Raw genomic sequence first — 22,513 nt, 5'->3', positions numbered from 1 at the left:
TTACTCTATTCCCAGCTCGGCCCGCACTCACTCTGCTCCCAGCTCGGCCTGCACTCACTCTGCTCCCAGCTCGGTCTGCACTTACTCTGTTCCCAGCTCGGCCCGCACTCACTCTGCTCCCAGCTCGGCCCACACTCACTCTGTTCCCAGCTCGGTCTGCACTCCCTCTGCTCCCAGCTCGGCCCGCACTCACTCTGCTCCCAGCTCGGCCCGCTCTCCCTCTGCTCCCAGCTCGGTCTGCACTCTCTCTGCTCCCAGCTCGGCCCGCACTCTCTCTGCTCCCAGCTCGGCCTGCACTGACTCTGCTCCCAGCTTGGTCCGCACTCGCTCTGCTCCCAGCTTGGTCCGCACTCACTCTGCTCCCAGCTCGGTCCGCACTCACTCTGCTCCCAGCTCGGTCCGCACTCACTCTGCTCCCAGCTCGGCCCGCACTCGCTCTGCTCCCAGCTCGGCCCCCACTCGCTCTGCTCCCAGCTCAGCCCGCACTCTCTCTGCTCCCAGCTTGGTCCGCACTCTCTCTGCTCCCAACTTGGCCTGCACTCGCATTGCTCCCAGCTCAGTCCGCACTCTCACTGATCCCAACTCAGTCCGCACTCGCTCTGCTCCCCGCTTGGCCCGCACTCACTCTGCTCCCAGCTCGGCCACCCGTCTCTCTGCTCCCAGCTCAGCCCGCACTCTCTCTGCTCCCAGCTCGGCCGCATTCACTCCGCTCTCAGCTCGGCTTGCACTTCCTCTGCTCCCAGCTCGGCCTGCACTCGCTCTGCTCCCAGCTCGGCCTGCACTGAGTCTGCCCACAGCTCGTTCCTCACTCACTCTGCTCCCAGCTCGGCCTGCACTGAATCTACTCCCAGCTCGGCCTGCACTGACACTGCTCCCAGCCCGGCCCGCACTGACTCTGCTCCCAGCTCGGCCCGCACTCGCTCTGCTCCCAGCTCGGCCCGCACTCGCTCTGCTCTGCTCCCAGCACGGCCCGCACTCGCTCTGCTCCCAGCTCGGCCCGCACTCGCTCTGCTCCCAGCTCGGCCCGCACTCGCTCTGCTCCCAGCTCGGCCCGCACTCGCTCTGCTCCCAGCTCGGCCCGCACTCGCTCTGCTCCCAGCTCGGCCCGCACTCGCTCTGCTCCCAGCTCGGCCCGCACTCGCTCTGCTCCCAGCTCGGCCCGCACTCGCTCTGCTCCCAGCTCGGCCCGCACTCGCTCTGCTCCCAGCTCGACCCGCAATCGCTCTGCTTCCAGCTCGGCCCGCACTCGCTCTGCTCCCAAATCGGCCCGCACTCGCTCTGCTCCCAGCTCGGCACCACTCTCTCTTCTCCCAGCTTGGTCCGCACTCGCTCTGCTTCCAGCTTGACCTGCACTTGCATTGCTCCCAGCTCGGCCCACACTCTCTCTGCTCCCAGCTCGGCCCGCACTCACTCTGCTCCCAGCTCGGCCCACACTCTCTCTGCTCCCAGCTCGGCCTGCACTCGCATTGCTCCCAGCTCAGTCCGCACTCGCTCTGTTCCCAGCCTGGACTGCATTCTCTCTGCTCCCAGCTCGACCCGCATTCGCTCTGCTCCCAGCTCGGCCCGCATTCGCTCTGCTCCCAGCTCGGCCCGCACTGACTCTTTTCCCAGCTTGGCCTGCACTGAATCTGCTCCCAGATCAGCCTGCACTCACTCTGTTCCCAGCTCGGCCTGCGCTCGCTCTGCTCAGAGCTCCGTCCGCACTCGCTCTGCTCCCAGCTCGGTCTGCACTCGCTCTGCTCCCAGCTCGACCCGCACTCTCTTTGCTCCCAGCCCGGCCCGCACTCACTCTGTTCCCAGCTCGGCCCGCACTCACTCTGTTCCCAGCTCGGTCTGCACTCGCTCTGCTCCAAGCTCGGCCTGCACTTGCATTGCTCCCAGCTGGGCCCGCACTCGCTCTGCTCCCAACTCGGACCGCACTCACTCTGCTCCCAGCTCGGCCTGCACTCACTCTGTTCCTACCTCGGTCTGCACTTACTCTGTTCCCAGCTCGGCCCGCACTCACTCTGCTCCCAGCTCGGCCTGCACTCACTCTGCTCCCAGCTCGGTCTGCACTTACTCTGTTCCCAGCTCGGCCCGCACTCACTCTGCTCCCAGCTCGGCCCACACTCACTCTGTTCCCAGCTCGGTCTGCACTTACTCTGTTCCCAGCTCGGCCCGCACTCACTCTGCTCCCAGCTCGGCCTGCACTCACTCTGCTCCCAGCTCGGTCTGCACTTACTCTGTTCCCAGCTCGGCCCGCACTCCCTCTGCTCCCAGCTCGGCCCGCACTCACTCTGCTCCCAGCTCGGCCCGCTCTCCCTCTGCTCCCAGCTCGGTCTGCACTCTCTCTGCTCCCAGCTCGGCCCGCACTCTCTCTGCTCCCAGCTTGGTCCGCACTCACTCTGCTCCCAGCTTGGTCCGCACTCACTCTGCTCCCAGCTCGGTCTGCACTCGCTCTGCTCCCAGCTCGGCCCGCACTCGCTCTGCTCCCAGCTCGGCCCCCACTCGCTCTGCTCCCAGCTTGGTCCGCACTCTCTCTGCTCCCAGCTTGGTCCGCACTCGCTCTGCTCCCAGCTTGGTCCGCACTCACTCTGCTCCCAGCTTGGTCCGCACTCTCTCTGCTCCCAGCTCGGTCTGGACTCGCTCTGCTCCCAGCTCGGCCCGCACTCTCTCTGCTCCCAGCTTGGTCCGCACTCTCTCTGCTCCCAACTTGGCCTGCACTCGCATTGCTCCCAGCTCAGTCCGCACTCTCACTGATCCCAACTCAGTCCGCACTCGCTCTGCTCCCCGCTTGGCCCGCACTCACTCTGCTCCCAGCTCGGCCCCCCGTCTCTCTGCTCCCAGCTCAGCCCGCACTCTCTCTGCTCCCAGCTCGGCCGCATTCACTCCGCTCTCAGCTCGGCTTGCACTTCCTCTGCTCCCAGCTCGGCCTGCACTCGCTCTGCTCCCAGCTCGGCCCGCACTCACTCTGCTCCCAGCTCGGCCCGCACTCACTCTGCTCCCAGCTCGGCCTGCACTCGCATTGCTCCCAGCTCAGTCCGCACTCGCTCTGCTCCCAGCCTGGCCTGCACTGACTCTGCTCCCAGCTCGGTCCGCAGTCGCTCTGCTCCCAGCTCGGCCCGCACTCACTCTGTTCCCAGCTCGGCCCGCACTCACTCTGCTCCCAGCTCGGCCCGCACTCGCTCTGCTCCCAGCTCGGCCCGCACTCGCTCTGCTCCCAGCTCGGCCCCCACTCGCTCTGCTCCCAGCTCGGCCCCCACTCTCTCTGCTCCCCGCTCGGCCGGCACTCTCTCTTCTCCCAGCTTGGTCCGCACTCGCTCTGCTTCCAGCTCGACCTGCACTTGCATTGCTCCCAGCTCTGCCCACAATCTCTCTGCTCCCAGCACAGTCCGCACTCTCACTGATCCCAACTCAGTCCGCACTCGCTCTGCTCTCAGCTTGGCCTGCACTGACTCTGCTCTCAGCTCGGCCTGCACTCGCTCTGCTCCCAGCTCGGCCTGCACTAGCTCTGCTCCCAGCTTGGCCCGCACTCACTCTCTTCCCAGCTCGGTCCGCACTCGCTCTGCTCCCAGCCTGGCCTGCACTGACTCTGCTCCCAGCTCGGCCTGCACTCACAATGCTCCCAGCTCGGTCCGCGCTCGCTCTGCTCCCAGCTCGGCCCGCACTCGCTCTGCTCCCAGCTCGGTCTGCACTCGCATTGCTCCCAGCTCGGCCCGCAGTCGCTCTGCTCCCAGCTCGACCTGCACTTGCATTGCTCCCAGCTCGGCCTGCACTTGCATTGCTCCCAGCTCGGCCCGCACTCTCTCTGCTCCCAGCTCGGCCCGCACTCTCTCTGCTCCCAGCTTGGCCTGCACTCGCATTGCTCCCAGCTCAGTCAGCACTCGCTCTGCTCTCAGTGAGGCCTGCACTCGCTCTGCTCGCAGCTCGGACTGCACTGACTCTGCTCCCAGCTCTGCCTGCACTGACTCTGCTCCCAGCTCGGCCTGCACTTGCATTGCTCCCTGCTTGGCCCGCAATCCCTCTGCTCTCAGCTCGGTCTGCAATCGCTCTGCTCCCAGCTCGGCAAGAACTCCCTCTGCTCCCAGCTCGGCAAGAACTCCCTCTGCTCCCAGCTCGGCCCGCACTCGCTCTGCTCCCAGCTCGGCCTGCACTCCCTCTGCTCCCAGCTCGGGCTGCACTCCCTCTGCTCCCAGCTCCGTCCGCACTCTCTCTGCTCCCTGCTCGGCCTGCACTCGCATTGCTCCCAGCTCAGTCCGCACTTGCTCTGCTCCCAGCTCAGTCCGCACTCCCTCTGCTCCCAGCTCGGCCCGCACTCCCTCTGCTCCCAGGTCGGCCTGCACTCCCTCTGCTCCCAGCTCAGCCCGCACTCTCTCTGCTCCCAGCTCGGCCTGCACTTGCATTGCTCCCAGCTTGGCCCGCACTCTCTCTGCTCCCAGCTTGGTCCGCACTTGTTCTGCTCCCAGCTCCGTCCGCACTCTCTCTGCTCCCTGCTCGGCCTGCACTCGCATTGCTCCCAGCTCAGTCCGCACTCTCTCTGATCCCAACTCAGTCCGCACTTGCTCTGCTCCCAGCTCAGTCCGCACTCCCTCTGCTCCCAGGTCGGCCCGCACTCCCTCTGCTCCCAGCTCAGCCCGCACTCTCTCTGCTCCCAGCTCGGCCCGCACTCGCTCTGCTCCCAGCTCGGCCTGCACTTGCATTGCTCCCAGCTTGGCCCGCACTCTCTCTGATCCCAACTCAGCCCGCACTCTCTCTGCTCCCAGCTTGGTCCGCACTCTCTCTGCTCCCAGCTCAGTCCACACTCTCTCTGCTCCCAGCTCAGTCCACACTCGCTCTGCTCCCAGCTCGGCCTGCACTGACTCTGCTCCCAGCTCGGCCTGCATTCACTCTGCTCCCAGCTCGGCCTGCACTCACACTGCTCCCAGCTTGGCCTGCACTCTCTCTGCTCCCAGCTCGGCCCGCACTCTCTCTGCTCCCCGCTCGGTCCGCACTCTCTCTGCTCCCAGCTTGGCCTGCACTCGCATTGCTCCCAGCTCAGTCCGCACTGACTCTGCTCCCAGCTCGGTCCGCACTCGCTCTGCTCCCAGCTCGGCCCGCACTCACTCTGCTCCCAGCTCGGCCCGCACTCACTCTGTTCCCAGCTCGGTCCACACTCTCTCTGCTCCCAGCCCGGCCCGCACTCCCTCTGCTCCCAGCTCGGTCCACACTCTCTCTGCTCCCAGCTCGGCCCGCACTCTCTCTGCTCCCAGCTCGGTCTGCACTCACTCTGCTTCCAGCTCGGCCCGCACTCACTCTGCTCCCAGCTCGGCCTGCACTTGCATTGCTCCCAGCTGGGCCCACACTCTCTCTGCTCCCAGCTCGGCCTGCACTCTCAATGCTCCCAGCTCGGCCCGCACTCGCTCTGCTCCCAGCTCGGCCTGCACTCGCATTGCTCCCTGCTTGGCCCGCAATCCCTCTGCTCTCAGCTCGGTCTGCAATCGCTCTGCTCCCAGCTCGGCAAGAACTCTCTCTGCTCCCAGCTCGGCTCCCACTCGCTCTGCTCCCAGCTCGGCCTGCACTCCCTCTGCTCCCAGCTCGGCCAGAATTCTCTCTGCTCCCAGCTCCGTCCGCACTCTCTCTGCTCCCTGCTCGTCCTGCACTCGCATTGCTCCCAGCTCAGTCCGCACTCACTCTGTTCCCAGCTCTGTCCGCACTCCCTCTGCTCCCTGCTCGGTCCGCACTCCCTCTGCTCCCAGCTCGGCCTGCACTCCCTCTGCTCCCAGCTCGGCCTGCACTCCCTCTGCTCCCAGCTCGGCCTGCACTCCCCCTGCTCCCAGTTCGGCCAGAACTCGCTCTGCTCCCAGCTCAGCCCGCACTCTCTCTGCTCCCAGCTCGGCCCGCACTCGCTCTGCTCCCAGCTCGGCCTGCACTTGCATTGCTCCCAGCTCGGCCCGCAATCTCTCTGCTCCCAGCTTGGTCCGTACTTGTTCTGCTCCCAGCTCGTCCTGCACTAGCATTGTCCCAGCTCGGTCAGCACTCGGTTTTCTCCCAGCTCGGTCGGCACTCTCTCTGCTCCCAGCTCTGTCCGCACTCGCTCTGCTCCCAGTTCGGCCTGCACTGACTCTGCTCCTAGCTCGCCCTGCACTGACTCTGCTCCCAGCTCGGTTCGCACTCACACTGCTCCCAGCTCGGCCTGCACTCTCTCTGCTTCCTGCTCAGCCTGCAACTTGCTCTGTTCCCAGCTCGGCCTGCACTGACTCTGCTCCCAGCTCGCTTCGCACTCACACTGCTGACGTTCCAGGCTCCGGAGGTGACTCTTCTCCCAGTTCGGTCTGCGCTTGCTCTTTTACCCACTCCGATGTGACTCACTTCCAGCACTCAGCCCCACACGCTGTGACACATCTCCTACACAGGGCTGGTCTCAGACTCCATTCTCCATTCCTTCCAGATCGAGTACGTTTAGAAGTTAAAAGTTTGGGGGGGTGCGGGGGATTTGAAGAAAAACTGCAGCAAGGAGAAAAAATAAGAAAAAAGAGAGAGAGGAAAAGCAGCTGGTGAACAGAGGAGTTTCGGCTGCAGCGTCTTGCTCTGCCAACATCTTATCTATAACCCACATATGTGATTGGCGAATACGTTCATACACAGTGCGCTGGCTACCTTACCATTGTTACATAATCTCTCCCTCCTCTGTAGCTTGCACCATGAAGCAATGGTTAAACACATTACTTGAACCAAGATGTCAGAAATGGAAGGCTGAGACTGAGTCAATTTTCAGAGCTAGAAGTGAGCTAGCTGCGACCAAAACAAACTCAGGAAGAATTAAAACCACAGTCTGCATGGGCCAACTGGCCTCTATCAGCAATGTAGGGATTCTACGATTCTATGAAGGAAGAAAGCAGTACTTTAATTGAAAGTAGCTGAGTCATTTTGCATGTGGTTTATGGAAATGAGCTGGAAATGAGCAAAGCAAAACTATAAAAATAGCTGCTGGAGAATTGTCAGCTGATGCTTCTGACAAATCACTCAACACCATATAAAAAGTTGGCATCATTAGGTCTAAAAATGACAAATAGTTTGTGAATGCTAGAACGATGACTGCAGGAGGAGAGTATCAAGCAGATGTAAAGTGTCAGATAGACCCAGGTGCATCATGAACTTTGTAGACCTGAAGCTGAATAAGAAAAAGATGTATTTGATGATGCCTGAAGTCAAGTACATAGGTCATGTATTGACTGCAAAAGGAATTTGCCTGAATCCTTACAAGGTGAGAGCTGTAGCAAGTTATTAGCAAAGTTCTTGTCTAATTTCTCATGAGCGTGAATCTGCCCTCAAGCTCATTGCTAAGGATACAAAATGGTATCGAGCACAAGACCAGAAGCAGCTTTCACTGGAATCAAGCAATTAATGATGACAATGCCAGTGTTACCATGTCAATGACAAATTCATATTTCAATGTCACCTCAGAAAGGCATATCTTAGAGCAATCTTTATGCAGCATGAATAACCAGTTACATTTGTATCCAGTGCATTCACACAAAATGAACAATACTACACTCATGTGGAGGAACAGTTTGCTTGTGAGTATTTTAATCAATACTTATTTTGGAGAGATGAAGGGACAGTAGAGACTGGTCACAGGTCACTTCAGCAAATCTTCCTTAAACTGCTTTTATCAGCTCCAAAAGGTATGCAAAAAGTGAAATGAGAAACAATAAGCTGAAGTACATTCTATATGAGCCATCGTAGGCGGAGTCTAGTTTGACAAAGTTGAAACTTTATTGCTGGAACAGCACAGCAGGTCAGGCAGCATCCAGGGTACAGGAGATTCGACGTTTCGGGCACAGGCCCTTCTTCAGGAATGAGCAGAGAGTGTTCAGCAGGAGAAGATAAAAGGTAGGGAGGAGGGACTTGGAGGAGGGGCGTTGGAAATGTGATAGGTGGAAAGAGGTCAAGGTGAGGGTGATAGGTCGGAGTAGGATGGAGGCGGAGAGGTCAAGAAGAAGACTGCAGGTCAGGAAGGCGGTGCCGGGCTGGAGGGATCCGGCTGAGACAAGGTGGGGGGAGGGGGGATGAAGAAACTGGTGAAGTCCAAGTTCATCCCCTGTGGTTGGAGGGTTCCCAGTCAGAAGATAAGACGCTCCTCCTCCGACCGTCGCGTTGTTGTGGTTTGGCGGTGGATGAGTCCAATGACCTGCATATCCTCGGTGGAGTGGGAGGGGGAGTTGAAATGCTGTGCTATAGGGTGGTTGGGTTGGTTCGTCCGGGTGGCCCAGAGGTGCTCTCTGAATCGCTCCGCAAGTAGGCGGCCTGTCTCCCCAATATAGAGGAGGCCACACCGGCTGCAGCGGATGCAGTAGATGATGTGGGTGGAGGTGCAGGTGAATCTGTGGCGGATATGGAAGTTTCCTTTGGGGCCTTGGAGAGAAGTGAGGGGGGAGGTGTGGGCGCAAGTGTTGCACCTCCTGCGGTTGCAAGGGAAGGTGCCGGGAGTGGAGGTTGGGTCGGTGGGGGGTGTGGATCTGACAAGGGAGTCGCGGAGGGAGTGGTCTCTACGGAAAGCTGATAGGGGAGGAGAGGGAAATATATCCTTGGTGCTGGGGTCTGTTTGGAGGTGGCGGAAGTGACGGCGGATGATGCGCTGTACATGGAGATTGGTGGGGTGGTAGGTGAGGACCAGTGGGGTTCTGTCCTGGTGGCGGTTGGAGGGGCGGGGCTCAAGGGCGGAGGAGCGGGAAGTGGAGGAGATGCGGTGGAGGGCACCGTCGACCACGTCGGGGGGGAAATTGCGGTCCTTGAAGAAGGAGGCCATCTGTGTTGTACGTATTTTGAACTGGTCCTCCTGGGAGCAGATGCGGCGGAGACGAAGGAATTGGGAGAATGGGATGGCATTTTTACAGGGGGCAGGATGGGAGGAGGTGTAGTCCAGGTAGCTGTGGGAGTCGGTTGGTTTGTAGTAGATGTCCGTGTTGATTCGGTCGCCTGAGATAGAAACAGAAAGGTCTAGGAAGGGGAGGGAGGAGTCCGAGACTGTCCAGGTGAATTTGAGGTCAGGGTGGAAGGTGTCAGTGTAGTGGATGAACTGTTCAACCTCCTCGTGGGAGCACGAGGTAGCGCCGATACAGTCATCGATGTAGCGAAGGAAAAGATGGGGGGTGGGGCCAGTGTAGTTGCGGAAGATGGATTGTTCCACATACCCTACGAAGAGGCAGGCATAGCTGGGGCCCATGCGGGTGCCCATGGCTACTCCTTTTGTTTGGAGAAAGTGGGAGGATTGAAAAGAAAAGTTGTTCAGGGTGAGGACCATTTCGGTCAATCGAAGGAGGATGTCGGTGGAAGGGTACTGGGTGGTACGGCGGGAAAGGAAGAAGCGGAGTGCTTTGAGTCCTTCGTGATGGGGGATGGAGGTGTACAGGGACTGGATGTCCATGGTGAAGATGAGGCGTTGGGGACCGGGGAAGCGGAAATCCTGGAGGAGGTGGAGGGTGTGGGTGGTGTCACGAACGTAGGTGGGGAGTTCTTGGACTAATGGGGACAGGACCGTGTCGAGGTATGCCGAGATGAGTTCGGTTGGGCAGGAGCAGGCTGAGACGATGGGTCGTCCGGGGCAGTCAGGTTTGTGGATTTTGGGCAGGAGGTAGAAACGGGCGGTGCGGGGTTGTGGGACTATGAGGTTGGAGGCGGTGGATGGGAGGTCCCCTGAGGTGATGAGGTTATGGATGGTCTGGGAGATGATGGTTTGGTGGTGGGGGGTGGGGTCATGGTCAAGGGGACGGTAGGAGGAGGTATCTGCGAGCTGGCGTTTGGCCTCAGCGGTGTAAAGGTCAGTGCGCCAAACTACTACCGCGCCTCCCTTGTCAGCTGGTTTGATGGTGAGGTTGGGGTTGGAACGGAGGGAGTGGAGGGCTGTGCGTTCCGAGGGTCAGAGGTTGGAGTGGGTGGGAGGGGTGTGGGAGTTCAGGTAGCGGTTAATATCGCGGCGGCAGTTTGCTATGAAGAGGTCGAGGGCAGGTAGGAGGCCAGCACGGGGTGTCCAGGTGGACGGGGTGTGTTGGAGGTGGGAGAAGGGGTCGTCAGAGGGTGGGCGAGAGTCTTGATTGAAGAAGAAGGCACGGAGGTGAAGGCGGCGGAAGAATTGTTCGATGTCACTCCGTGTATTGAATTCATTGACCCGAGAACGTGTGGGAACGAAGGTGAGACCTCTGCTGAGGACTGATCTTTCATCCTCAGAGAGGGGCAAGTCTGGAGGGATGGTGAACACACGGCAGGGCTGGGAGCTAGGACCTGGTGTGGGGCTGGAGCTGGATGTGGGGGCGGGGTTAGGCCTGGGGGCAGGGACAGAGGTCGGCGTGGGGGCGGAGTTGGACATGGTGATGGAGACCGGCGGGGGGGCGGGGTTAGGCGCGGTGGCGGAACGCGGCGTGGGGGCGGAGTTAGGCGCGGTGGCGGAACGCGGCGTGGGGGCGGAGTTAGGCGCGGTGATGGAACGCAGCGGGGGGCAGGGTTAGGCGTGGTGATGGAACGCGGCGGGGGGGCGGAGACACATGCGGCGATGTGGTCCAAACGTAGATTGCTGACGTCACTGGGGGCGGAAGTAGCTGCGGCGACCACGCAGACAGAGTTCTTCCCCGTAGCCGCGGAGGTCGCCAATCTGTTGGTGATTTTCTTCATGACGATCGCAGAGCAGGTTGTCTGTGCGGCGATCCCAGAGGCGGTCTGGGCCACCCGGACGAACCAACCCAACCACCCTGTAGCACAGCATTTCAACTCCCCCTCCCACTCCACCGAGGATATGCAGGTCATTGGACTCATCCACCGCCAAACCACAACAACGCGACGGTCGGAGGAGGAGCGTCTTATCTTCTGACTGGGAACCCTCCAACCACAGGGGATGAACTTGGACTTCACCAGTTTCTTCATCCCCCCTCCCCCCACCTTGTCTCAGCCGAATCCCTCCAGCCCGGCACCGCCTTCCTGACCTGCAGTCTTCTTCTTGACCTCTCCGCCTCCATCCTACTCCGACCTATCACCCTCACCTTGACCTCTTTCCACCTATCACATTTCCAACGCCCCTCCTCCAAGTCCCTCCTCCCTACCTTTTATCTTCTCCTGCTGAACACTCTCTGCTCATTCCTGAAGAAGGGCCTGTGCCCGAAACGTCGAATCTCCTGTTCCCTGGATGCTGCCTGACCTGCTGTGCTGTTCCAGCAATAAAGTTTCAACTTTGATCTCCAGCATCTGCAGACCTCACTTTCTCCTCTAGTTTGACAAAGACAAGCTAAGTGCTACACTGGCCAAACATGAGCATTGAATTTAAGGACTACATCAACCAGTGCAATACTTGTAATAAATATTAAGCTAACCTCACGATGATAGGTCAGAACCTTGAATATTGTGAACATTTTTAAACTTGTAATTCCAACATGTGTTATTGAGAAGAGGAATTTACAGCCAATTGCAGATGTGAATTAAATGGCTCTGATGAAGAGTTACAAGACCAAAAATGGCAAATGTGTTGTGTTTTGCCAGTAATTGCCATTCTATTTCAGATCCCCAGCATTCAATTTTTTGTGGGAGATGGGGCTCTTTTGATCACACTCACTTTATTTCCCAAAGGGTGTAAACCAATTTTGTTGATTCTGTAACCCAAGCAGGTCACTTGGGGTGCCTGGAACATACATTCTTTTCCCACCTGGGGAGAAACATTCTATTTCCACTGGGGAGAAACATTTAAGGACCATGTCCAAGTTCTCCAAATCCTCTTTATTGGTCTTGCCTGTTATCAGTGAGTCATCCAGTTAAATGGCTACCTGGGGTTCTCCATGGTCCACTGGAAAAGAGTACAGGCTGACCCCAAATGACAAACTTGTTTATTGATATATAAACCCTTAAGGTTATTAATTGTAATGTACTTTTGGGACTCCTCATCCAGTCACAATTGCAGGAAAGTGTTGCTTCATAAAGGTTAGCACCCCCTCCCCACCACCAACACACCCATCTCCCGCTGCCTGCCACCCCTCCAACAAGTTCTCTGTGCGTGGGGGACATTTATCCAGGGTCAAGAAGCTGTTTGCTGTTTGCTTAAAATACCCACAAAGGCAAATTGAACCTTCAGGCTTCATAGACCGGTACTGCCCAATCTACAAACTGCACTGGTCTGATTATTCGTTCGCCTCCTTATTTCCTCCTCTACTTTTGCCCACAAGGCAAATGGCACCGGGCAGGCCTTGCAAAATTGCAGAATTGCTTCCTGGTGAACACATAAAGCGGCTTTGGCTCCTTTGATAGTCCCAAGCCCTTCTTGAAATATTCCTGGGCATTTCACTAGGACTTCACTGAGGTAGCCATTTTCCAATTGAATAATATTGATCTAAACCAGCCAAATCTTTCTCAACCAATTTTGCTCCAATAGGCTTGGGTCCGAGCCTTTTACTACTGTCTGTGGTGACGGCACCAACTATTTCTCATAAGAGACCAGAACCAAAGTTATACCCTTAATTTGCAATGATTCCCAGTGTATATTCTCAGTTTGGCTGAGGTATTGCACAAACTTAAAGGTTGGAGTCCCAAGTGAATCTTGTTATAGACAGACTCTGCAACCACAGATACAACCATGCCAGTATTGACCTCCATGGGAACTGGGTGACCATTTAACCAAACATTAATTTTAATTGGCTCCAATTTAGGTGTCACTAAACAATTTAATTATTACATCATACAAGTAGGGGGATTTTTCCTGATTTTTGCTGTCTCCTGGGTACCCGCCGCTGAGTTTTCCTACTCAGTAAGACCACATGCCAGCAGCAATTACCATGGCTTTTGGGGCCAGATCCTGAAAAACTGTTTCGCCGCTTGGCCCAGGCTTGGCTTTGTTATGGGCTTCTGCTGTGGGCTGTCCTAGGGTACCTTGGCTAAGGACATGCCCCACATGAGGCTCTGTGATTACTTACACTCACATGGTGTTCTGGATGTATGTGTGCTCGCTGAGCTGGAAGGCTTGTTTTCAGATGTTTCGTCACCATACTAGGTAAAACCATCAGTGAGCCTCCGGGTGAAGCACTGGTGGTATAGCCTGCTTTTTATTTATGTATTTAGGTTTCCTTAGGTTGGTGATGTCATTTCCTGTTCTTTTTCCCATGGGGTGGTAAATGAGATCCAAGTCAATGTGTTTGTTGATAGGGTTCTGGTTGGAGTGCCATCCTTCTAGGAATTCTCGTGTATGTCTCTGTTTGGCTTGTCCTAGGATGGATGTGTTGTCCCAGTCGAAGTGGTGTCCTTCCTCATCTGGATGTAAGATACTAGTGACAGTAGTTCATGTCTATTTGTGGCTAGTTGATGTTCATATGTCCTGGTGGCTAGTTGTCTGCCTGTTTGTCCAATGTTTGTTACAGTGCTTGCAACGTATTTTGTAAATGACTTAGTTTTGCTTGTTGTCTGTATAGAGTCTTTCATGTTCATTAGCTGCTGTTTTAGTGTGTTGGTGGGTTTGTGGGCTACCATGATGCCAAGAGGCCTGAATAGTCTGGCAAACCCTTCAACACACAGTCAGAAAGATTACTCATTGCTTTTCATCTGCCCCAGTGTCATTTGCCCAGAAAAAAATCATGTTCTTTCGACATACAGGGCCCAGCAGGGTCAAGTCAGTCAAACTCCCTCGAGGCAGAATGCTAGAAATGCTTACCCCCAACTCCAAGATGACAGTTGTAAATGAATATTCCTCAGGTGCATCCTGTTTTCTCCCACCACCACTGAAATAACTGCACAGAGACTAGATCCCGTCACTAAGTCACCCTTTATTTACAAGTGCACAGTACATTGACTGTGACCAGCCAGCTCAGACTCTGTCCTCAACTGAGGAGAATCTGGATCTCCTGGTTTTTTATATATAAATATAAAGGAATACTGGTGAACAAAACTGGCTTTGAAAACCAGCCAGTTTAGGAATCAGGTTCTCCCCCCAAAAATAGAAAGCAGAAACCAACAGCAGAAGTAACACACTGCCTGTGGCCCAGCCAGCACAGAGTCAGTGCCCTAAACTGAGGAGATTCAAATTCTCCTGGTTATATCGGTCAGCCAGGGCTTTCCTGATTGTCCCAGGTTAACAACCCTGATCAAGAACCTTGTAGTTAATGAGGTCAACCTGGTCCCAATTACTACAGAAAGGCTGAGGTTGCAATGATATTTGGCAAGGGGATCATAAAAATGTCGAGCAAATCAAGTACAGACTGGTACAGTGTAATCTTAGTATGGAGAAATAGACTTATTGAAAACATGGAACATCGTTTAGTCCAAAAACTAATGCCAAGCCAAACCAAAGTTATTCTTCTGATAGTGAAAGAAACTACAGAGCCAAAGGTAGTGACACGTGGAAGTGACAAAATCAGGGTAAATTTGATCAACCTGCTCAGACCTTGTCAGAGCATTGGAGAGTCAGTCGAGTACAAATATTGTGTCCTCTGCAAGAGTGCACCCATATGACAATTTGGGACCTGTGTTAAGCAGTTGTCACCTCAATTGTACAAGGTGAATGATCAGATTTATTGGCGTAACCCTACACATATGCATACAATTAGAGAAGCTGATCTTTCAACGCAGGCAGCTGTTCACTAAACAGACTGTTAAAGTCATTCGGCAGAAACCTTCATCACCAGAACTTTCCAACAAACACCAAGACATACTGTGGCTGATAAGGGCATGACCTGTCAGATCCTTCGTGTGTTAAGAGTTTTGACCCCGTGGAAGTGAAGGAATGTCAATTGTTCCAATAAGGATGGTGTGTGGCTTGGAGGTGAACTTGAAGGAAGTGGTACTCCACACTCCATGCCCGGTCTCTGTGCTTCCACATGCTGCCCTCAAAGTGGGAGTGGGGGGCAGGCATCGGGGAGGGGAGACTGTAACACATCTCCTGCTGAATGTGCCTTTGCAAAGGAAGTCTGGAGAGAGATGCAGTGGTTCTTGTCAAGGTTCATTCTGAGCAGCTGCGTGATGCAGGACTCTGTGCTCTACAGGCTGTTCCCCAGGACGCCCACCGAGACAAACATCAACTGGGTCTGGAGGACTATCAACTTGGTGGTCTTTGGTCGGCCTGAAACTTGTCAATCTTCTAATGCCAGAAGTTGACCTCAACTGAGCGTTGCAGACTAACATGCTCCAAAGTCCAGGACTACATGCTAAGGGATGCATTAAAGCTTGGGGCAGCTGTTGCCAAGGTGCAGTTGGTAAACACCACCATCTTAGGTCTTTCTAGCAAAGTACAATGGGAGTCTGTTCAGTTCTTAAACTCTTCCAGTGACTCAAATAGTAAATTGAATTTGTATAAGTAAGAAATCCTTATGGAGTGTGGAGTACACTTCCTTCAAGTTCACCTCTAAGCCACGCACCATCCTTATTGGAACAATTGACATCCTTCACTTCCACAGGCTCAAAACTCTAAATTTCTTCCCTAACAGAACTGTGGATGTAGAATATCCATGTGGACTTCAGTGGATCAATAAAGCAGCTCACCATTGTTTCCCACCTACATCTGTGACACGAACCGCGCCCTGTGCCTCTTCAGTAATTTCCAGTTCCTTGGCCCCTATTGCTTTACCTTCACTATGGATGTACAATCCTTATTCATGTCCATACTCCACAAGCCTTCAGGCCCTCAGCTTCTTCCTCTCCAACAGACCCAACCAGTCCCCTTCCACCAATATTCTCCTCTGCCTCTTCAAACTGGTCCTCACCCTTAATAACTTTTCCTTGAACTTTTTACATTTCCTCCAAATCCAGGGGGTGGCCATGGCATTCACATGGGCCCGAGCTACGCCGGCCTCTTTGTTGGCTATGTCGAACAGTCCCTCTTCACTACCTACACAGGCACTACATCCCATCTCTCTAGCTGTTACATCAATGACTGCGTCAGTGCAGCGTCCTGCACCTAGGCTGAACTGGAGCTGTTCATCGACTTCACCCATTACTTCCACCCTACTCTTAAATGCACTTGATTTATCTCAGACACCTCCCTCTCCTTTCCTGACCTCTCCACTTCCATCTCTGGCGACAGTCTACATATAGACATTTACTATAAACCTACAGACTCCCACAACTACCTGGACTACACCTTTCACCTAGTATTCTGCAAGAACTCCATCCTGTTTTCCCAATTCTTCCACCTTGGCCGCATCAGAGCGGACAATGAGACATTCCACTCCCAAGCATCCCAGATATTCACATATTTTAAATAATGTGTTTTTCCCCCTCTGTCTTCCAGACAGCTCTCCGCCACATCACCTCCATTTCTTGCTCCATTTCTCTAAATCACACTACCTCTGAACCCAATAAAGACTGGGTTCCCCTTTGTCCTCACCTAACACCCCACCAGTCTCTGCATCCAACGAATCATTCTGAAACACGTCCGCCAATACCAATTAGACCCCACCACCAAGAACATCGTCTCCTCCCCACCCCTTCCACAAGGACCATTCCCTTCGCTAATCCCTTGGTGCACGCCACTGTCCCCACAAAGCCACCCATAGCCCCAGATACCTTCCCCTGCAGCTGTAAAAGATGGAAAAAACCTGCTGGTACACAAACCCCCATCCAGGGCCCCATCAGTCCTTCCAGGTGAGTCAGAGGTTCACCTGCCTCTTCTCCAACTTAGTTTACTGTGTACGTTGCTCCTGATGTGGTCTTCTCCACATTGGGGAGACCAAACGTAAAGAGAAGCACATTTCGCTGAGCATCTCAGCCGGGCCCACAGCAGATGACCTGACCTCCCAGTCACCGCTCATTTTAATTCCCCTTCCCACTCCCTTTCTGATAAGACCATCCTCAGCCTCCTCCATTGACACAGTGAATCAGACCACAATTGGAACAACAACACTTCATCTTCTGCCTGGGCAGCCTACAGCCGAGATGACTCAATGTTGAGTTCTTCAATTTCAAATAACCTCCCTTTGCTCAACTCCCTTCCCAGCCCCTCCCCCAAGCTTTCCGTTCCTCTGACCGGCCCTTTCTGCCAGCCACCAACCGGATTCATTCCTCCCATTGACCAACCAGGCCGTACCCTCTGCCTTTGTTCACCTATGCCTAACTCACCACTTGGACTTCTCCTCACCCAAATCTTTCTCCATGCCCTCGCTGTAACTGCAGCTCTACTACAACCATCCCCCAGTCCTAAAGAATGGTTACACTCGAAACGTTGACTTCTCCACCGCCTGATGCTGCCTGTCTTGCTGTGTTTTTCCAGTCTCCTGCTTATCCACCATTACTTCAGGCATATAAGTAAATGCTGGCTGAGCCGGTGATTTCCCTTATCCTGTGAATCCATTAAAAAAACAATGTGCTTTTACAAATGGCAATGCAAGATTGGAATAGAGTGATGTCCATCACTTTTCATTTACATGTTCTAGGTCTGTGCCAGTAAAACATTTTAATCTTTGGCTGAGCGGTGACCTTATAGAGGTTTACAAAATTACGAGAGGCATGGATAGGATAGATAGACAAAGTCTTTTCCCTGGGGATGGGGAGTCCAGAACTAGAGGGCATAGGTTTAGGGTGAGAGGGGAAAGATATGAAAGAGACCTAAGTGGCAATTTTTTCATGCAGAGGGTGGTATGTGTATGGAATGAGCTGCCAGAGGATGTGGTGGAGGCTGGTACAATTGCAACACTTAAGAGGCATTTGGATGGGTATATGAATAGGAAGGGTTTGGAGGGATATGGGCCAGGTGCAGGCAGGTGGGACTAGATTGGGTTGGGATATCTGGTCGGCATGGACGGGTTGGACCGAAGGGTCTGTTTCCATGCTGTACATCTCTATGACTCTATGACTCTTCCCACACCTCTTGGTTTAAGAAGGAGACAGCATAATTGGTCCTGCATGCATCCATGGCTAGTTTGTCCTGGAACAGGTTGCTCTCACCAGTGGCTAGTAATTGAAGATTGACAAGCCATATTAATCATAGTCAGTCAGGAGACCTACCCTTTCTTACTGCCTGCTATAGGATTAACAGGCTGATAATCAACCTCTTTGGCCACATTATGAATATGCCTTCCATGGCCACCAGGTTTGAGAGTGGGACTCAAATCCCTGGCTCAGAGAAAGGATACCACCCCTTAGATGACAAGATTTCCCTTGCTTTCAATGATAGTTTCACATTAAATAGATTGCCATTGTCTGAGTTAGTTGAAATACAGTATTATTATCTTGAATTATCTGAAGTAAATTTTTGCCTCATTCTCACTTTTCATATTTCTTACATATGTGCATTTATATTTATTTTAAATCCATTCATCATGCTTTACTACCTCCTAATTGGTATAGTCGGCATAGTCGGCAATCAATCCTCTTTTACACTTTCTGTTATCAACAAAGGTCATATAACGCATTACAAACATTGAACTGTTAATGATACAGAGTTAATTCCTGCAGAACACCATTCACCACTACCCTTAAGCAGAACCTGTTTGAACAAAACTTGCAGCTTAATGCTTGATAAACTGCTTTCAATTTAATTAGCCTATTTGCTAATCACTGCAAAGTTTTATTTTTCTTTATAGGCAACAAATGTGGAACAAAATGATTTCTAGAAAATGTATCGATAATATTGATTGGATTGTCATGTTCATTGAATTTAATTTCCTCCTCAATACGTTCCAGTGTTTTAATGAGGCATAATAATTCCTCTTGACTATCTTCATGAGTTTTGAGGTAATTTTAAACAGTACCATATAAAATATTCTCAATCATGGTGATTGATTTACGAGAATGATTGGTGAGCTCTTTAACACTTCTCCTTTCATCTGAAGAAGTCAATGCAATTAAATAGCCTGGAAACTCCAAGTTATTAGTGTTGTAGCATGTTTTATGTGGGTTAGTCCATAATTTATATTCTTTGTAAGACAGAATATGGTGTAATTTGTCATGTGACACAGCAATTGGAATGTGTGAGTTGACCAAGTAAGATATACCAGTAAGAACTTGTTAGAAACAAGTATATACTTTTGCAATCTTTGACTAAATCGCAAATGATATAACTGACAGGTTTATGAAGTTTGTGTTTGAAGGATAGTGGGAAACATAATACAGTGGTAGCTTATTTCAAAATATTGAGCTTCTAAAACACAGATATAAGGTTATAACAACATTTTGAACAATGAAGGGTTCTGTTGGTTTTGGAAAATGGCAAGCTTAAAAAAAGGCAGAAAAAAAGCCATTGTAGCCAGTTCTTCTGGTTGTGATCTTGTGCAACTCCGCATTACAGAAAAATCACATTTTACAAACAGTGCTTAAAGTGTTAGCGATCTAATTGTGTTACAGCCAACCCACATTTTAAAAGTTCGCGGTTTAGGAACAGTGTCCTCGGTTTATCGATCACATTACACCAAATTTGCATTAATCAAATGCACATTATAGAAGAACGACCTGTAGAGATATGTGACGTTATTGTGTCAATCATAATTATGGCAATCATTCAATATACTATGTATTTTTGGATGGACCTGAAAACCTTTCTGGAAATATTCCCTGAGGGTGGATGTTTTCACCCAACAATTCTGTTTTCTGGAACCCTAACTGAAAAATCAAAATGAGTTATTTAATCTGTCTCTGCTCACAAAATGATCGATAGATTTAGCAAACTTGTGTCTAAATGACATAATTTGAGTCGATTAATACAGAAGTTTAATCATCTTCTGATTTAGTCTTCATGTGGTTCAGATATTTTGGGGATCTTAAGTCTATGTTGAACTGCAGTCCCATTGCTAAGAAGATCTTAATGGCTTGTTTTTTCTTCATTGAACACACCTGAATCTTAAAATCATAGCTCTGTATGTCGCATACATATTTTAAATTCCATGTGGATGTCTGCTGTGTTTCGATTTTTTACCATAGGGGGCCATTGAGGCTCCATCACAAAGTATATTGAAGGCAAAAACAGATTTTTAATCAGTAAAAGAATCCGGAGTGGGACCATTCGGCGCAGCCACTTTGGCGCAAGTGATTTGGCGCGGCTGGTTTGGCACAACCCATTTTGGCGCAGAACTGTTTTGCAGTTATTCAGTAATAGTTATTAAACTATTATTAAAATTATCAAATTATCAAAATTAATAAAATAAAATATATTTTGGTGCAGAACCATTTGGCACAGAACTATTTTGCAGTTATTCAGTAATAGTTATAAACTACTATTATTAAAATTATCAAATTATCAAAATTAATAAAATAAAATATATTTCGGCGCAGACCCATTTGGCACAGAACTGTTTTGTAGTTATTCAGTAGTAGTTACTAAACTACTATTATTAAAATTATTAAACTATATTAAAATAAAACATATTAATATACAAATTATTAAAATAAAATAAAACCCCGTTAAAATGCCATCAACAATTTTGTGTTTGCCTTATTTCTTTCATTTTTATTTTCTTTTTAACATTTTTACTGAAGAGGATAAACATTATTTTCCTTTTTATTGCTTTCATTAATGCTTGTAAGTGTGCCTGAAAAGGAATAAATAAGAGCTGTGCCAAATCGCTCGCAACGAAATGGGTCTGCGCCGAAATGGGTCACGCCAAACCAGCCACGCCGAATCGCTCGTGCCAGAATGGCTGTGCCGAATGGTCGTACACCCAAAAGAATCAGAGGTTAAAGGTAAAATTCAGGTCAGTGGAGTTGAGGATTATCAGATCAGCCTTGCCCTTTTTGAATGTGGAATAGACTCAATGGACTGAATGGCCTACTCCTGCTCCTCCGTCTTATGGTCCAATGTTACTCAGAGTATTGGGAGATGTGTGGATATAGGACTTTATCCTACAGAATCTTGTGATGTTCTGCGTTTTCTTACCCAAGTCCTTATCATCAGATTTGGTGGAGTTTAATGTGTTCTCCAACCTGACCCTTTAGAAGCATGATCTAACACAAAATCTCATCCTCCAAGACTTTTCTATAGTTAACATTTGTACATTCACGTATATTAATATGAATTCATCCTCTTCTGACTTGGAAGATCTTTGTTTTGAGGATGCTTCATCTAAATTTTGATTTTGCTGTTGACCCTGTGTGGTCTGGAAAGTTTCTCTACACTGGAGGATTTTTAATCTCCTGGATGCTCTTTATTGAGGACATCATCCCTGCTAAACTAAATAATTCACCTGGTGGAACCTAGTGTCTTGAATTTCTTTTGCAGAGGAATTGTTCGCTGTTGAATCAAATTGTTGTCCCATAAGATCACCTGGAAGCCCTTAATAGTTCTGAGATTAAGGCTACTCTGTTGAAGCAGGTATTTCTTTTTTTCAGTATCCCAGAGCCTGGACAAAGCAATTTCTTCTTCACCATATCCTGAATCTGTGAACATTGGCCTTCCCACCTCAATGTTGGATTCATCTCCTTCCCCACTGACCTATTGTACTCTATGCCACTCTCTCCCACCCCCACCCTCCTCTAGCTTATCTCTCCACGCTTCAGGCTCTCTGCCTTTATTCCTGATGAAGGGCTTTTGCCCGAAACGTCGATTTTGCCTGTCCTCGGATGCTGCCTGAATTGCTGTGCTCTTCCAGCACCACTGATCCAGAATCCCTTCCATGGAATCGTGTTTAGTACGCCACCAATCTGTGTAATTACATCTTTATTCTCAATCTGCTGATACGTCTGTGTTGAAATAGATAAAGACTTTATTTTAACTTGTGGGTTAGATTGAAAGTCTTCATGTGCCCTCAATGATTTTTGCACTGCTAAACCCAAGTTGTTCACATCTTCAGCCAGGTTACTTTCAAGATTGCTGTTGATTTATCACTAATAATTCTTCATCAGATGTTTTTTTCTTGGACTTGCGTTGTTGTACCATCAGCTGTCATATTTAAATCTACAGTTATATTTTGTTCAACAGGCTGTGTTAGTGCCTGAACAAATTTAGGTAAACATTTGCCAAAGAGCTCAAATGGGTTGTTCTTCTCAACCTTTTCTCATTGTCTACATATTTGTACAAACTTTACTGCTTTCTTCATCTAAATTTTCTTCAGCGATGGTTTGATCACAAACCTGCTAGTCAGAGGGTTTGGAATTTCTTTCTGTTGCAGTACATTCAGAGTGGACCTGTAGTATGTTCCTGTATACAGTCAATTGCATTTCACATAATAGGCAGTCTGTAATCCTAGTGAAGGCACATGTTCTCTCCACCTGCTGCTCTCTTGCAAGAGAAAATGGGAAATATTCAGTTTTCTTTCAATACAAAGCAGCAGTATAAAGATCAAAGTTCATGGTCACCTCCACAGCCATTGGTAATATGGTCCTTACTTTGCTTTTAGATTACTGTTTTGGCTACAGTCAGCAACAGATTTCTGTGAAAATGTCCTTACTGAAAAATTGATCATCTGTTCCTTGCTGAGCTTTAGCTAAGATAGTTGCTTCGTGAACATCCAGAGTGGATATGGACTTTGGCAAAGAACCCTTTTTTTCAGATTCCCTACAGTGTGGAAACAGGTCCTTCCGCCCAACCAGTCCACACCGACCCTCTGAAGAGTAACCCACCCAGACCCATTTCCCCTCCGACTAATGCACCTACCACTATGGGCAATTT

General features: G+C 51.3%; 1 long non-coding RNA gene across 1 annotated transcript in view; it reads right to left on the bottom strand.

Moving 5' to 3' along the window:
• Positions 1-6,440, bottom strand: part of LOC148150193 (uncharacterized) — an 81,397-nt gene extending 74,957 nt beyond the window's left edge. The window contains exon 1 of the long non-coding RNA XR_015756852.1: positions 6,244-6,440. This is a non-coding gene — a long non-coding RNA (uncharacterized LOC148150193). The remainder of the gene's footprint in view (positions 1-6,243) is intronic.
• Positions 6,441-22,513: the final 16,073 nt, after the last annotated feature.

This window comes from Chiloscyllium plagiosum, unplaced genomic scaffold (assembly GCF_037043375.1).
Source record: "Chiloscyllium plagiosum isolate Xiang-an unplaced genomic scaffold, Cpla_swu_hap1 HiC_scaffold_4, whole genome shotgun sequence".
Taxonomy (NCBI): domain Eukaryota; kingdom Metazoa; phylum Chordata; class Chondrichthyes; order Orectolobiformes; family Hemiscylliidae; genus Chiloscyllium; species Chiloscyllium plagiosum.
This window is presented reverse-complemented; position numbering and strand designations above follow the sequence as displayed.